This window comes from Labeo rohita, unplaced genomic scaffold (assembly GCF_022985175.1).
Source record: "Labeo rohita strain BAU-BD-2019 unplaced genomic scaffold, IGBB_LRoh.1.0 scaffold_1269, whole genome shotgun sequence".
Lineage (NCBI taxonomy): Eukaryota > Metazoa > Chordata > Actinopteri > Cypriniformes > Cyprinidae > Labeo > Labeo rohita.
The window spans coordinates 159-16664 of record NW_026127416.1 but is presented as its reverse complement, the minus strand read 5'-3'; the positions used below and the strand labels follow the sequence as shown (position 1 = coordinate 16664).

Here is a 16506-nt window from a genome sequence, read left to right as displayed (position 1 = left end):
TACTGTCAGGCAACACTGGCTAAAGAAAATAAATGAGTGTTTAGTCTAGATTTAAATGAATCATTACTTATAGTTCTTTCTTTGAAAGGGACTGTTTTAGTCTGGAGAGAAACCAGCCATTATTTCTCTTAGTGTAAATTGCAGCTGCAATCAAAACAGTAAAGACTGATTTAAGATGCTAAGCATATATTTCTACCATATATGGTTATAAGTGAAGATTGCACTGTATCTTGATAATTTTGTATCTTCAAATATAAAGACCTTGTTAATTAAAAAATAAGCACTTTAATTTTTCCAAAAAATAAAAATTGTACAACGAGAATAAACCATTTATTCTCTTTTAGATGTGTTTTTGTCTTTTTCTATATATTGTACAGGTGTAACACCTGCCTTTAGAAATGCACCCCATTAAAAAAAAAAAAGAAACCGAGAAAAAGAAAGAAAAACACTGTTTGTCACCATTGTCTATTATGGTCTGTGATTGTCAAATACGAAAAAAAAAGTCATTTTTTATAAAATGACCGCAGACCGTAGGATGAAATAAAGACTTTTTTGCATCTATAGACTACATTGACAAGAGTGATGCAGACGCCTTCACTATGAAGCTTACACTGGTGATGTACCGGAGAGAAAACGGATTTCACAGTAAGTGATCTCATTTTCAGCGGTAAGGGAAAAAAAAAAAAAAATTTAAGCTTGTTGTTTTTTTTGGACCATCACCGTATATATATATATATATGACCCTGGAACACAAAACCAGTCAAATGGAAAGGTTTTGGCCAAAGAGAAGAACGAAGCGAAATGAGAGACGGAAACTGTGGGCAGGTGCGGAAAAGATGACGCATGCGGAAAAAAAACGATGAGCACAGGCGCGCGTCACTGCTGCATGATGATATTACACAGCTGAAAAACATGGGACAGACAAACATTCACTAGAGGTTTTAAGCGTGTGGATATGTTGATGACCGAAAGAGAGAATGAGACACAATGTGGCGAATCAAGAGAGAAACGGTTGGTGAGAGTCAGATGGAGCAGCATGAATGGTGACAAACCAAACTGTGAGTATTTATGATAAAACAATGTTTGCTTTCATCTCTTTGGTGTCTGAATGTGACAAATACTGAACTGTCATTTTTTCTCATACATGAACTGTATATGAAGATAATCAGACGCTTGTGTTCAGGGGTGTAATTTCCACTGTGGACAGGGGGACATGTCCCCCACTTTCCAAAATCCCTGTTCACGCGATCGTTAACACGAAACCTAAAGTAAAACTCGCACGCGCATTCAAACGCAATTTTAATACCGCGTTTAGAGAATACAGTGCACATCACATATCTAGGCTGTTATTTGTATGTAGGCTATAATAGGTTGTGTAGTTGTGTATAGCTCATAGTATCATGCTTAAGATTTGGTCTCTATTTGCACTGTAAATATTGAGTCACTCAGTTGAGTTTGTAATGTTTGTCAATGCAGGAAATGGGAGAAGGGTCTGGCTGCAGACATCTAATTTATAACTAATTTAGCAAAACATACAGGGTCCTGCGAGTCATCTGTAAGAGATAAAAACAAGGCCCGCAAATCCTTGGCCATAGAACAGAATATGAATGAATATGAATATGAAGCAGAATATGAACGAGAGATTATGAAGTCTCTCGTTAAGTGTTTTCCTTCCGTATATTAACACTTAATATGGCTCAATGTATTAAGATGCAATTAAAAGATCAAATTCGATATACAGTTTATTAATATAATGTATATGTAGGCTATATAGTGTTTTCCTTCGCAAAACGTGGCATAATGTGGCATAACGGATTAAGATGATAAAGACTAAACTCAATTGCTCCTATTCATTATTAAAACAACTACACATAAGCAGATGAGCCCAGAATAAACACAACACCGTGTACATTCGCGTTTTCCCATAAAGAATAATCTCTACAGCTCTTTTATATCATTGTCTTTTGTTTATATTGATTTTCTATGGGAGGAAAACGTCTATTAACGCATTGCGTTCACGTCTGTTTGCCTATACATAGTTGGTCCTTTTAATATCACATAATGCCTTTCTTATGGTGTGTTCATATCTGCTGGTTTATCGTTTGACATCAGTAAGGTTTATATTGAATTTGGTCTTTATCCTCTTAGTCCGTTTTGCCAAATTAAGGGATGCTGGACAAGTATGAAAGTGAAAGTTTGTGCATTCATGGCCATATGCTTGACAGAAGTACACTAAATTAATAAACTATATTAAAAATTTGATCGTTTAAATCGCATTTAATGCATCTTAATACATTAAGCCATATCAAGTGTTAATGGTTTTCTACGGGAGGAAAAAGCTAAACGAGAGACTTTGCGCATTGTGTTCATATTCTGCTGTTCTGTGGCCACGGATTTGCGGGTCTCGTTTTTATCTTCTACAGATGACTTGCAGGACCCTGTACATTATGCTATTAAATTAGTTTTAACCAACACAGCTTATTGTCTACACTGGCAACACGCACCATTTGTGTGGATTGTGTGTGATGTGCAGGTAGCAGAGAGTGCAGGTGGCGATTGCGAGTGACATTGTAATTTAGTTTATTTTTTCTTGTCTTCACCACCTGGCTACTGTTGTAAAATGTTGAGAATATATTTAGAATATTTATTAAATTTAGACACCTATTGAGCCATGGATGTCTTTTATTATTATTTTTTTAGTTAAGATATACAGTAGATGATAAATGTGTGTGTATATATATATATATATATATATATATATATATATATATATATATATATATAATATATACATACATACATATATATATATATATATATACATATACACACACACACACACACACACAACCGTTCAAAAGTTTGGGGTCAGTAAGACTTGTAATAGTCTTTAAAGAAGTCTCTTATGCTCATCAAGGCTGCATTTATTTGATTACAAATATAGAAAAAAAAAAACAGTAATATTGCTTTTTACAATATAAAATAATGTTTTTTTATTTTAACATACTTTAAAATAGAATTTATTCCTGTGATGAAAAGCTGAATTTTTAAATCAGCTGTTACTCCAGTCTTAAGTGTCACATGATCCTTCAGAAATCATCATATGCGGATTTATTAATAGAATGATCAATGTTGGATAATATCAACAGTTGTGCTGACAAATATTTTTTGGAACCTCTGATTTTTTTTTTCAGGATTCATGAATAACAAGTTTAAAAAGTACAGTGTTTATTCAAAATATAAATATTTTATAACAATGTAAATTATTTATTATTAACTTTTAATAAACTTTTAATTATTAACTTAATACTTAAACTTTTTAAAATATTGTCATTCAGTAGCCTTTTACACACATTATCTTTAGTTTACTTACAGTACCTACAAAATGTATTATATAAATGTAATACATTAAACACCACGAATGCATCTGGATTTATGACTACATTATAACTTTCAGTTTGTCTTTAAAGCCGTTTTAAAGACAAACAGAGACAACAACAATTAAAATAAACAACAATTAAAATAAAAATCTATAAATCTAAAGAATCCTATGATTCTTCATTCTGGAGCAGTTTTCAGAATTAATATGAAAATGAAAAATGAAAACGTGGGGTTTGGGTTTTGTTTCAGGTTCATGTTTTCACGTCTTTTATTTAGAAGTTTAGCCTTGTTCCTTGTCTAGTCTTGCTCTCGTGTTTTCCTGTTGGGCTCCTCTGTTCAATGTATCATGTTCTCATTGGTTGGATTAGTTATGTGTCTTTTTTTTCATTGGTTTGTTCTTGTCATGTGACTTCTATTAGCCCTCCTATAGTCATTGTTCCTTGTTGTGTATTGAAGTGTGTATCTGTTCCATGCCAAGTCTGTTCTTGTTGAATCTGTTCAAGTCAAATCAAGTCTCGTCACTGTTTGGATTATGTTTGCACTTTGAATTGTCTTCACTGTAAATGAAGCTGCACTTGGGTTCATCCACATCTCACCTTCAGTGGACTAATCATTACAGTGGTGTGGGGAAAAAAAAAAAAAAAAAGGTATTTTATTCTAATCAAATTCCTGCATTAGCAAGAGACAAGATCACCTGAAAATCAACACATTCTGCTGTGCAGAAACTGTTATAGGTCTCTAAATTTACAGGCTACAATTATATTAATTACATTTTACATAAAATAAAAATCTGATATATATGCAAAAAGCATATATTTTGCAACAAACACAAAACAAATTTATGGCAACAACAATTGCGTGAATCTTTATACTGTCAGTGCAATTAAACAACAAAGAGTTGGCAAGTTGGTAAAAGTTCCAGAAATCAAAATCCTCTTTTCATAACATATTTTAAGGCTGATATCACAATCACAACATGCCTACACTGATTAGACAAGCAGAATATTTACCATCCCAAACACAAATGCATCCTTTGATTACCAGAACATGCATCGCTCAGATCAAATGAACAACTACAAAATGATCAAATCATTTAAAAATAATACAAATGTTGTTCATCTTTACACTTTATATTTTAGTTGTGAAGTTTTCATAATCAAACTCCCAAACATTTACCATCACTGTAAAGTTGAGGCCGTTTCTCTATAAATTTGCATGACATCATGAACACTTGGTTTTATACTGTACAAACCGTATTTTCTATCGCCCTACACCTAAACCTAGCCCTCACAGGAGACTGTGCACTTTTACTTTCTCCAAAAAAAAAAAAAAAAAAAACCTAAACTCATTCTGCATCATTTATAAGACATGGTTCCTCATGGGGACCTAAAAAAAATGTCCCCACAAAATTTACTAGTATTACTATCCTTGTGGGGACATTTGGTTCCCATAACATGATAAATACCAGGTCACACACACACAAATCTATCAGACTTCAGATAATGTTTCCCCCCACAGTCATTTAAATAACATCAATAAAGTCAAGTAACATTTTGATCAACCTGAAAATTAATTTAAAACAAAAAAACAAAAAAAAACAAACAAACATCTTTAGACTAATTAGAACTAACACAGAGATTCAAGCCCAATTATATATAAATTAAATAAAGCACATCACAGTGGTGAAAATAAAATAAAATAAAAAAATAAAATAAAATAAAAATACATTAAAGTGTCCATGTACTGAAAACATAATTTCATGCAATTGACCACCAGGTGGCGAAACTAGATTATCAAAAGCCTTCAGTTCAGAGACCTGTTCAAGAGATCTGATATGAAGATGATGACAATCATCATGGCACACAAATCAAGTGATTCTGATCATCTGTTATTCTCAACTGAGTGGAAAATGTTGATTGACAGCTATTTCCAGTCAATAAGCGGAACAAAAAGCAGCTGTTGCCGTAATTCTTTAACCTTTTATTCTTTGAAGACAAGTCTTTTTCTAGAACTAATGAAAGTACATTTAACCTGAACATTTAGATAAAGAAAGTTACGATCACTTCCATCATTATCAGTGCTAAAAGGAAATATTATCAGAGCCTTTAAAACAAACAAAGTTATTTAGTTATTCAGTTACACCTTTAGAAATAGACTGAATGGAACAACAGAGACTGTACATTAAAAAAAAAAAAATAAATAAATAAATTATATACACACACATACATATAAAAACAGTATATATATATATATATATATATATATATATATATATATATATATATATATATATATATATATATATATATATATATATATATATATATATATATATAAACACATTAAATGTACTGCAATGCAGAAGAGACAGAATGCAGCCTACACTGTAAACCTTCAAGGAACGCACCGGTGAGCTCAGCAACACCAAAAGACCCGGAAGACCACGGAGAACAACTGTGGTGGATGACCAAATAATTATTTCCTTGGTGAAGAAAACACCCTTCACAACTGTTGGCCAGATCAAGAACACTCTCCAGGAGGTAGGTGTATGTGTGTCAAAGTCAACAATCAAGAGAAGACTTCACCAGAGTGAATACAGAGGGTTCACCACAAGATGTAAACCATTGGTGAGCCTCAAAACCAGGAAGGCCAGATTAAAGTTTGCCAAACGACATCTAAAAAAGCCTTCACAGTTCTGGAACAACATCCTATGGACGGATGAGACCAAGATCTACTTGTACCAGAGTGATGGGAAGAGAAGAGTATGGAGAAGGAAAGGGACTGCTCATGATCCTAAGCATACCACCTCATCAGTGAAGCATGGTGGTGGTAGTGTCATGGCGTGGGCATGTATGGCTGCCAATGGAACTGGTTCTCTTGTATTTATTGATGATGTGACTGCTGACAAAAGCAGCAGGATGAATTTTGAAGTGTTTCGGGCAATATTATCTGCTCATATTCAGCCAAATGCTTCAGAACTCATTGGACGGCACTTCACAGTGCAGATGGACAATGATCCAAAGCATACTGCAAAAGCAACCAAAGAGTTTTTTTAAGGGAAAGAAGTGGAATGTTATGCAGTGGCCAAGTCAGTCACCTGACCTGAATCCAATTGAGCATGCATTTCACTTGCTGAAGACAAAACTGAAGGGAAAATGCCCCAAGAACAAGCAGGAACTGAAGACAGTTGCAGTAGAGGCCTGGCAGAGCATCACCAGGGATGAAACCCAGCATCTGGTGATGTCTATGTGTTCCAGACTTCAGGCTGTAATTGACTGCAAAGGATTTTTAACCAAGTATTAAAAAAGTGAAAGTTTGATTTATGATTATTATTCTGTCCCATTACTTTTGGGCCCTTAACAAGTGGGAGGCACATATGCAAACTGTTGTAATTCCTACACCGTTCACCTGATTTGGATGTAAATACCCTCAAATTAAAGCTGACAGTCTGCAGTTAAAGCACAGCTTGTTCGTTTCATTTCAAATCCATTGTGGTGGTGTATAGAGGCAAAAATGTTAGAATTGTGTCGATGTCCCAATATTTATGGACCTGACCGTATTCCTTTTGATATAATACGATCTAAACATGTTATATAAATGATGCAAGACACAGAAAGTCACCACATTAGCATGCTGCGGGACAAAAGAAACACTTCACTGGAAGGAGACAAAAGTAACAAGTGTTACTTTCGTCCCAACAGAAACTCCTGACATTTAAACCCTTCTTAATTAACTTCTACAGAAAAACTCAGAAAATTCAAACTTCAGGATGTGTTACAGCACTAAATAACCTGTAGATTGATCTTTACTGTGACACAAGAAACGAGAAACACAACTAATTTGAAAAAAAAATTTCCACTTCCATAATTTACTTATTGTACTCGAAAACTACTTTCCAGACCTAACCGCGGAACACGATGACAAAATCATATGAAGTTTCTCGGCTCAGACAAGGGTTTCATGTTGAATGTGCTGTCATAGCTTGAAGCTCTGAGAAACCACCAATGTTACTTTGGTTATTAGAGGTAAATCACATACTTTAAACTAGTGGTTTTCAAACTAGTCGTGTGAGCACTCTGAACACCGCACATTTTGTAGGTCTCTCATATCTGATACACCCATTTCAAGTCTTGGTGTCTCTACTAATGAGCTGATGAGTTGAATCAGGTGGGGAGACACAGAAAATGTGCAGTGTTGGCGGTGCTTACAGGACCAGTTTGAAAACCACTGCTTTAGACAGCAGCCCCTATGCTTCCTCATTCTAAAAGTACCTTTGTTTAGTCCCCTTGGATCTGTATTCACTTAAAGCAACATTATCTTCAGTCAGAGGTCATGACCACTACTATAGATATAAGCTGACCAACATTACTTCCCTGTTGTAGCTTTGGTTTGGTCATGCCATGGTCTCCCATGTACACTTAGCTAGAGTAATATTACAGTAAACAGAGGTTAGGTTTACCCTATTTAGGTTGGTTGAACAACTTTCAGTTGACCTAACAATTTGTCCTAGACTTGATCATTTACACCTTTTGGGGACAGATGGTGATTTGCATGAAAGACACTGGGAAATAGTGTGTAAAATATCTCTGAACTCTTAGGATCTGTTTACCTTTTAGTTTACTTCTTGTGAGAATGAGACCATTGTACCAGACACACAGTCACAGACAAATGATACCAAACATGACTATGGATATCACTTGTATTCATGTAGAACATTATATTATGCTATTGACCAGTCTAAGTGAGATGAGTGAGAGGAAGTGGAAGGAAGGAATAGGTGGAGAGTGACTTTCCTCACATCTTCTCTCAGTGAGATGTAGAAACAAATGTCTGGATCTTAATACACTGTGTTTGTATTGTCCGTCTCAGAAGATCAAAGTGTCTGAGGCTCCAAATCATGTTTCTATTTCAATCTAGTGGTCTGCAGCGGTTTTTGTTAGGGTTATGTTTATGGTCATGAGATAAGATATAAATAATGAAAAACAATAAATATAAAATTAAATTAAAAGTGATATTAAAAATAAACTTAAATAACCCCATGTGGGTCTAATACGTAATTGCCATAATGACAGAAAAATTGCAAGTAAATTTCTGTCATAATATAAAACAACAGTGCTGGAACAACTATAAGTTTTCTCTGAGCAAAAACATTGTCCTAGTGTGGATAAAAGGCCAAAACATTGAGGAAAAAGAAAATACAATTATAATAAAATGAACAAAATTAGCATAAAATATAGCCACATGGAGTACATACTAATATTATGAGGGTACTCAGCAAATTATAGTGAGTAAAAAATCTAAAAAGATCTAGCTCTTTTTTTTTTTTTTTTTGTGGCTGCATTACAGATTAAATGGTTAAAGTTTTGTTTTTGTGCAGGTGCAGTGAGGGAAACAACACTGAGTTTAGCACAGTCGGTTCATTGCTCTGCTTCAACTATGAGATCTCCTGAAAACCTGTAATTCAGTCCATTACTAATACTGAAAGGATGTGTACTGGTGTGCATTCCCCATTGAGACATTACAATTATCAGACGCTTCCTGCTTTGTACACCTTCATTTTATGACTAGCATGTTTATTTCCTGCTCCAATCTCATATAAGACACAATCTCATATCCTGCATAGCAGTGCATTTACTGTTAGTACAAAAAAAAAAAAAAAAACACCAGCCACCAAAACAATCTCATTTTTGATGAAATTCACACTGCTGGTTTTGTTATTTTCCGTTTATTTGATCTGTATCAACTGATCCATAATTAAACTGTGAAGATGATCAGATGTGTGTTTCTTTATTTACAGTCTCTCGTGATCCAGACAGAGACGTGAAGTGTGTGAATGATCAGAATCAACATGAGGTGAGATTGTGAACATGAAAATAAATGATGTGTGGATGCCTGAAATAATCAATTCAATGTAAGAATATTTGGGCAGAGAATTTGAGAGTATACAGTAGCCAGCAAGTCATTTTTATCAGCAAGTTTATATTCAAGAAATATGCTGGCTATACTGTACAGTGTATAGTAGTCAACATTTGAAGTGGATCAAAACCTTTCATCAAATTTGTTCTAAAACCAAAAAGAATACCTGTTCTTGTTTTAGAACAACTTTGATTAACTTTTTTTTTTTTTGAAACAAACATCTTTGAAAGATGTTTGTAATAAAAGATGTAGAATTTTGTACCTGCTATTTTTTGTAATTATTCTCAGTATTTGTCATTTTGTTTTTCATTCAAGGTTCTTTGTTTTCCTGAATCTGTGTTTTACATTTCTTTGAAACATTTACTGTGACAGAACTGAACTGAATACAGTCAAACAACACAAATGCAACTGGACACTTTCAGTTTCTCTTTCTCTAGCATTTTTAAACGCCTAACAGCGCACATTATATAGGTCAAATGTTTAAACCAACTATGTGATATGCTCAAACTGTTTCATATCTATTGATTTTATTTCAGGCATGTCATTTGAGAAGGCTAAAATGATCATGATCAACTCAATCTGTCTGCCGCGCTGGCCAACTTGGTCATTACTTTAAAAATCAAAAACTTATATTTAACAGAAGAAAAATAATGCTCCAAACATTCTCTAAATTATCTAATAAAACGAATTGAAATATAATCACATTGCCATTACATATAAACCTGAACGATTTTAATAGCTGAAACAGTTTTGAGATAAGGGGAAAAGACGACCTCTGGTCGGAGTCCTGAGCTTTTGATTTGATTTGTCTTGATTTATAAATGATGTTAAGTTGCTGTGCATTCATACTCCTTTAATAGATTTAATACATGTATACATAATAATATAACAGTTCGATATGTCCCACAATTGTGCTGCAATACCATAGTGCAGTCAGTGTTACAGTAAAAATAATCCATATTAAATGATTCTGACTATCGTTGTGCCCAGTGTTTCTGCTGTTTGAACTGTGATCCGAGCGGATAATGGTCCGTGTGGCGCTTCAAACGACTAGCACATTTAATCCATAACGCCATTTTTGTCTTTCCGTCCCCAAATTTAAGACCTCTTGAAAGACTTTTCTTATACTAAAGGTATTTGATACTTTTTATGGCTTTAAAAGTGCGTTGTTATTTAAAAGAACACTTGTTTATTTAAAAAAACCTTCCGGACCTTTGACTGGATGGGGTGGGTCGTTCGAACCACCCGAATCAAACACTCTCTAACTCTCCATCCCCTTCTGCAGAGAGTAACTTGGGTTGTTATTCTATGCAGAACGAGATAATTTGATGTGGGCAGGTGTGAACTTCCTATCCGTTCATGACACAAAAAAAACCCACAACCAACTAAACAAACCTCCGGATAGGGGCGGACCCAACAGCAGAAGCGAGTCAGATAAAGAAACACGGAATTAGCAAACGAAACTCACTCCACCGTTATCTTTCTACAAAGACATACGGGATTTACATTTATTGTATTTTTATACTTTTTTCAAATTTTCTTAATATTGGAAACACAAGAAGATGAGGAAGAGAAAGGTTAAGACACAAACAAGTGAGAACATTAATCTTGGGCGGATTGTCAGATGGAGTAGTTTCGAAAATTTAAGACCAGACTGTGAGTACACAACAACCGATCACTTCTAATTCAAAGAGTCAATGTTTTGCAATGTTCTGCCTGTAAAGCCGAAACTCATGATTTACGTGCTCACACTATACGTATGAAACAGGCAGTGTGTATATGGACGATAGCCAGAGATAGCTTTAAAATAAATAAATATATAAATACATCGGTGATATCACTGTGGCTCGGAAAGTTCGTTTTTTAACTTTCATTTTGTGTAGCGAATTGCGTGGAGATTAAACCTTCATCACGGCACAACACTCAAAGTTTGCAATTTGTTTGTGTGGCTTCATCCACTGGCTTGTCTTCCTGGATTAAAACTGAAATATTTTGTGACGAATAATTTTCTAGCTTTTTTCCCAGATGGAATCTAGTAATACACATTTAACTATTCAAAAATCTGTATTGGTGAATCTCATGTAACTTTATTTTACTGAATTTTAAAGTGGAAGAATTATGGATTTTTCTCAGTCATGTTACCAAAACTCATGTCTTTTAAAAAGCATGTTTAAAAATAATACGTCAACAAATTCTTTTATTTTCCCCTCAGACAGGTGTTTATTTTAAAGAATACACAAGGTGTATTTTTCTTAAGTACACAAACCCAATTTTTTCATTTTAAAAGTGACACGAACCTCAAGCTTATTCTTTGTGATCTTATTTTTAAATAATGGGACAAATGATGGACCAAACTTCATTTAAAAAAAAAAAAGAAAAATTAATTTCACTGACTGAAAACCCAGGGAGACAACTAAAATGTGTATTTTATCTAAACTATTGTACATTTATTTTGAAATAAAGGTATTTAAGTCACAGATGGGATATGGAGGTATACAAAAATGCTAAATAAAAAAAGGATTTTAAACATTTTAACTTAAAGTATGTAATGTAGCGTAATGTAACATTATATAGGTCAGACGTTTAAACTAACAATGTGATATGCTCAAACTGTTTCATATCCATTGATTTTATTTCAGGCATGTCATTTGAGAAGGCTAAAATGATCATGATCAACTCAATCTGTCTGCTGCGCTGGCCAACTTGGTCGTTACTTTAAAAATCAAAAACTTATATTTAACAAAAGAAAAATAATGCTCCAAACATTTTTTCCCAAATTAACTTAAAAAAAACAAAAACAAATTGAAATATAATCACATTGCCATTACATATAAAACTGAACGATTTTAATAGCTGAAACAGTAAGCTGTTTTGAGAGAAGGGGGAAAAGACAAGCTCTAGTCGGAGTCTTGCCGGACTCTGATACTGATTTTGATTTGTCTTGATTTATAAATGATGTTATGTTGCTGTGCATTCACCCTTGCAGACTCCTTATTGGCTGATTCAGACACTGAGGCTTTGTGTTGAAATCATTGTAGTCCTTAATTCACAACAACTAAGTCAGCTCTTAAGAATCCGTCTTAGACTTTACTAAAAGTTGCTTTTAGCCTCTCCATCAAACTCTCCTACTCATAGATAACTCCTACTTGTAACTAAGATTTTTTTTTACTCTTAAGTCCAAATTTAAGACTATTCTTAAGAGCAATTCTAAAACGTTTTATACATATGAGCCCTGATATGAGATCTGATATGAAGATGACAATCATCATGTCACACAAACCATAAAGTGACTAATCATCTGTTATTCTCAACTGAGTGCATGTGGGCAGATGCAAACTTAATATCTGTTCATGGAAATCACCAAAACCAACTGACATTATGAGTAACACGTTAAGTAGATGGTATGTAAAGCACATGTGTGCTGTGAAGCAATGTCTTTTAATGTCTTTGCAGTAATTGTGCCACTTCTGTGATTATATTCTTGCCTTAATTGACATTTGCTTGGATTGTTTTTCTAACCCTCTGACCCAAGTTAAACTTGGCTGCTGTTTTCATGTGAAACAGGTAATGTCCAGTAACAATTTTATGGTTTGCCTACAATCCTAAGTGAATAAATGAAATTTAAACAGCAGTTTTCCTGTCATTGCCATGTGTGTTCAAATCCAGGACTGACTTTTAACCATAGCACGATTGAAAAGATTTCTAAATAAACACTGGTTCAGTTCAATGTCAAAGTATTAATGCTACATTCTTTACACAAGAATACACAAGGTGTAACACAAACCTATTTTTTTCCATTTTAAAGGTGACACAAACCTCAAGCTAATTTTTGTGACTCAATTTATTAAATAATGGGACAAATGGACCAAACTTAATTAAAAAAATAAAATAAAATAAAATAAAATTTCACTGAGTGAAAACCTAGGGCAGGGGTGCTCAATCCTGCTCCTGGAGATCTACCTTCCTGCAGAGTTTCGTTCCAACCCTGACCAAACACTCCTGTCTGTAATTATCAAGTGCTCCTTCAGATCCTAATTAGTTGGTTCAGGTGTGTTCGATCAGGGTTGGAGCTGAACTCTGCAAGAAGGTAGATCTCCAGGAGCAGGATTGAGCACCCTTGACCTAGGAACACAACTAAAATGTGTATTTTATCTGAACTATTGTACATTTCTTTGGAAATAATGGTATTTAAGTCACAGATGGGATATGGAGGTATACAAAAATGCTAAATTTCTGAAGGATTTTCTGTATTCTGTAACATTTTTGTGAGAGGGGAAAAAAAAAAAAAAAAAAAACCCTGAGTTTAGGACAGTCGGTTCATAGCTCTGCTTCAACTGTGTGATCTCCCTTACATATTTAAACAACTCAAATAAATGAAACATGTAAATCAGTCCATTACTAGTACTGCAAGGCTGTGTACTGGTATGCACTCTTTTACAGACCTTTTTCTAAAGACGCTTCCTGCTTTGCACGCTTCTGTTATACGACTAGTGCAGGGGTTCATTTCCTGCTCATGACAATCTCATATTCTGCATAGCTGTGCATTTACTGTTAGTTTAAAAAAAAAAAAAAAAAATTCTAATTTGATGAAATTCACATTATTGATTGTTATTTTCCCATTTATTTTAACTGTATCAACTGATCCATAATTAAACTGTGAAGATGATCAGATGTGTGTTTCTTTATTTACAGTCTCTCCTGATCCAGACAGAGACGTGAAGTGTGTGAATGATCAGAATCAACATGAGGTGAGATTGTGAACATGAAAATAAATGTGTGGATGCCTGAAATAATCAATTCAGTGTAAGAATGTTTGGGCAGAGAATTTCTGAGAGTACACAGCAGTCAACATTTGAAGTGGATCAAAACCTTTCATCAGATTTGTTCTAAAACCAAAAAGAATATCTGTTCTTGTCTTAGGACAACTTTGATGAACTTTTTTGGTCCACGTCAAATGTTGACTACTATATAGTGTACAGTATTGCCAGCATATATTTTCTTGAATATAAACTTCTGTGAGTGAAACAGCAGGATTCATTTATTTGTCTCTTTTGCACAGAACACAAGTCTCTTCTGAACTCTCCAACACCTGACGACGCCATCACTCATAACGTGGGATGCATTATTAGGTTTACCAGACCATAAATCTTCCTCAGAGAACAAAAAAAGTGCTGGGTGAACTGTGTCAGTATTAGGCTTTGTGAAAAGAACAGAAATAAGTGTAAATAGTGTCACACCAAGTCACTCATTTCATGCTGTCATACGAGTTTCCGTTGTAAATGTAATATTCTGCTCATTCTATTTATGTCAGTTTGCTTTATATCATGATTTTAATACAAACATCTTTGAAAGATGTTTGTAATTAGAGCTGTAGAATTTTGTAGCTGCTATGTTTTTGTAATTATTCTCAGTATTTGTCATTTTGTTTTTCATTCAAGGTTCTTTGTTTTCCTGAATCTGGTTTTTACATTTCTTTGAAACATTTACTGTAACACAACTGGACTAAAAACTGAACTGAACTGAACATATTGAGACAAGTGCATCTTCATCCTGGAGATACAGACATGCCATTTTGAATAAAATCCATAAAATGATCAGATGTCTCTGTGTATGTGCATTACAAACAGCTTATTAAAAAAATTGTCTGCACAGCTCATTCAGTAGCATTTACACACATTATCTATAGTTTATTTACAGTACCTACAAAACGTATTATTCACTAATACAATCAATGCAATTGCATTTATGACTACATTGTAACCTTCCGTTTTTCTTTAAAGCATTTTAAAGAGAAACTGAAACTAAAAAAGCCAGTGTTGCCAGGACAGTAAAATAAGCTTTTATCTTTCACAAGAGCTTTGACACAATTCGACCACTGGAGTAGCCCATCATCATCATCATCATCATCATCATGAACACCTGACCCTGGCGCGCGGTATCAGACTTGAACTATACAGAATGCGAACAAGATTAATCTTAATACAATGATGCTTAATGTTCACAGAGACATTTTGGACAGCATAAAAATTCAAGACATGATCAAGGAATTCGTCTGCCCCTCTGCTGCGCGAAAATCCACGTTAAAATGTCACTGTGCAGGTTCTTTTGTTACGCCAATGGAAACAACAGCCCAATAATTTTCTTAAAATTCTTTCCAGTACACCGGTGCATTGTATTATGACTGAAAACAGTACTATTAATCATTTCAAAAATGTAACATGCAGTCAAATTTCCCAGTGTAAAAGCACTTGTAGTGCTTTGCTTGACTCCTACCCGGACACAACCACAACGGAAACATCTGGCATACCTTGCGCCTACAAACTCAAACCTAAAAGTGACAAAACAGAGACCCACACAGTTCAGCGTGTCGTTCAGTCCAATGTCGCCCTCTCGTGGTCACAGTTGTTATTACAGCAGTTTAATAGTTTTTTGTGGCAGAATTACAGCGCCACATACTGGACTGTCACGTATACTACATTTTGAGTCGGTTTCAGTGGTTTCGTTTGTACGCATGCGTTTCTTGAGACAACAGAAGAATGAGGAGAAAGAAAGATTGGATGGGGAAAGCTCTAGCTTTGTGTGGACGGGGCCTTAGTATTCCTTAAAATTAATAAAAAGACTGAAATGCAAAATGGCAATAATTAAATGTTAATCAACACAAATATCCTTTAATGTATTTAACCATATACATTGTAATTAACCAATGTCTTTTGCTGCCAGTCTTCGACGATCTAATTAAACCATACTAATAAACAAAAATGCCAAAACATGAAAAACATGACATTTATTTCTTTTTTCACTAATCCAGAATGCCTAAGGCTTATTAATTTCACTTTTGATGAAACGCCAGAATTATATTTTTTTTTCTAATATTAAAAACAAGCAAGCAAGCTCAGCTCAGATGAGGAAAAAGTAGCACAAAAGTAACATCACATTACTTTCCATAAAGAGTAACTAAGCAACAAATATTTACTTTTTTAGGGCAATATTGTAATGCGTTACTTTTAAAAGCAACTTTCCCTACCGCTGCCTGGGACAGACGCAAGCAGTTCCAGCTGCAGTGTTGAACCGATTCCCTACTGAGAGTCACAGTATCCTGTCTTGATTTTGTCTTACGTGGACAACTAGCCTTTTTGTGTGACTTGAATGAATTAGTGTCATTGTAAACCTGCAATATTTGAGAAGTCACAGAATTGGAATGTCCAAGGG

The 16506-nt window shown here is 34.4% G+C and overlaps 1 long non-coding RNA gene across 1 annotated transcript; it reads left to right on the top strand.

The window, feature by feature from the left end:
• The first annotated feature begins 784 nt into the window (after window positions 1-784).
• LOC127157939 (uncharacterized) lies at window positions 785-14891 on the top strand. The gene is made up of 4 exons (XR_007826029.1): window positions 785-1058; window positions 9179-9234; window positions 13990-14045; window positions 14357-14891. It is a non-coding gene; the product is annotated as an uncharacterized LOC127157939 (long non-coding RNA).
• Window positions 14892-16506: the final 1615 nt, after the last annotated feature.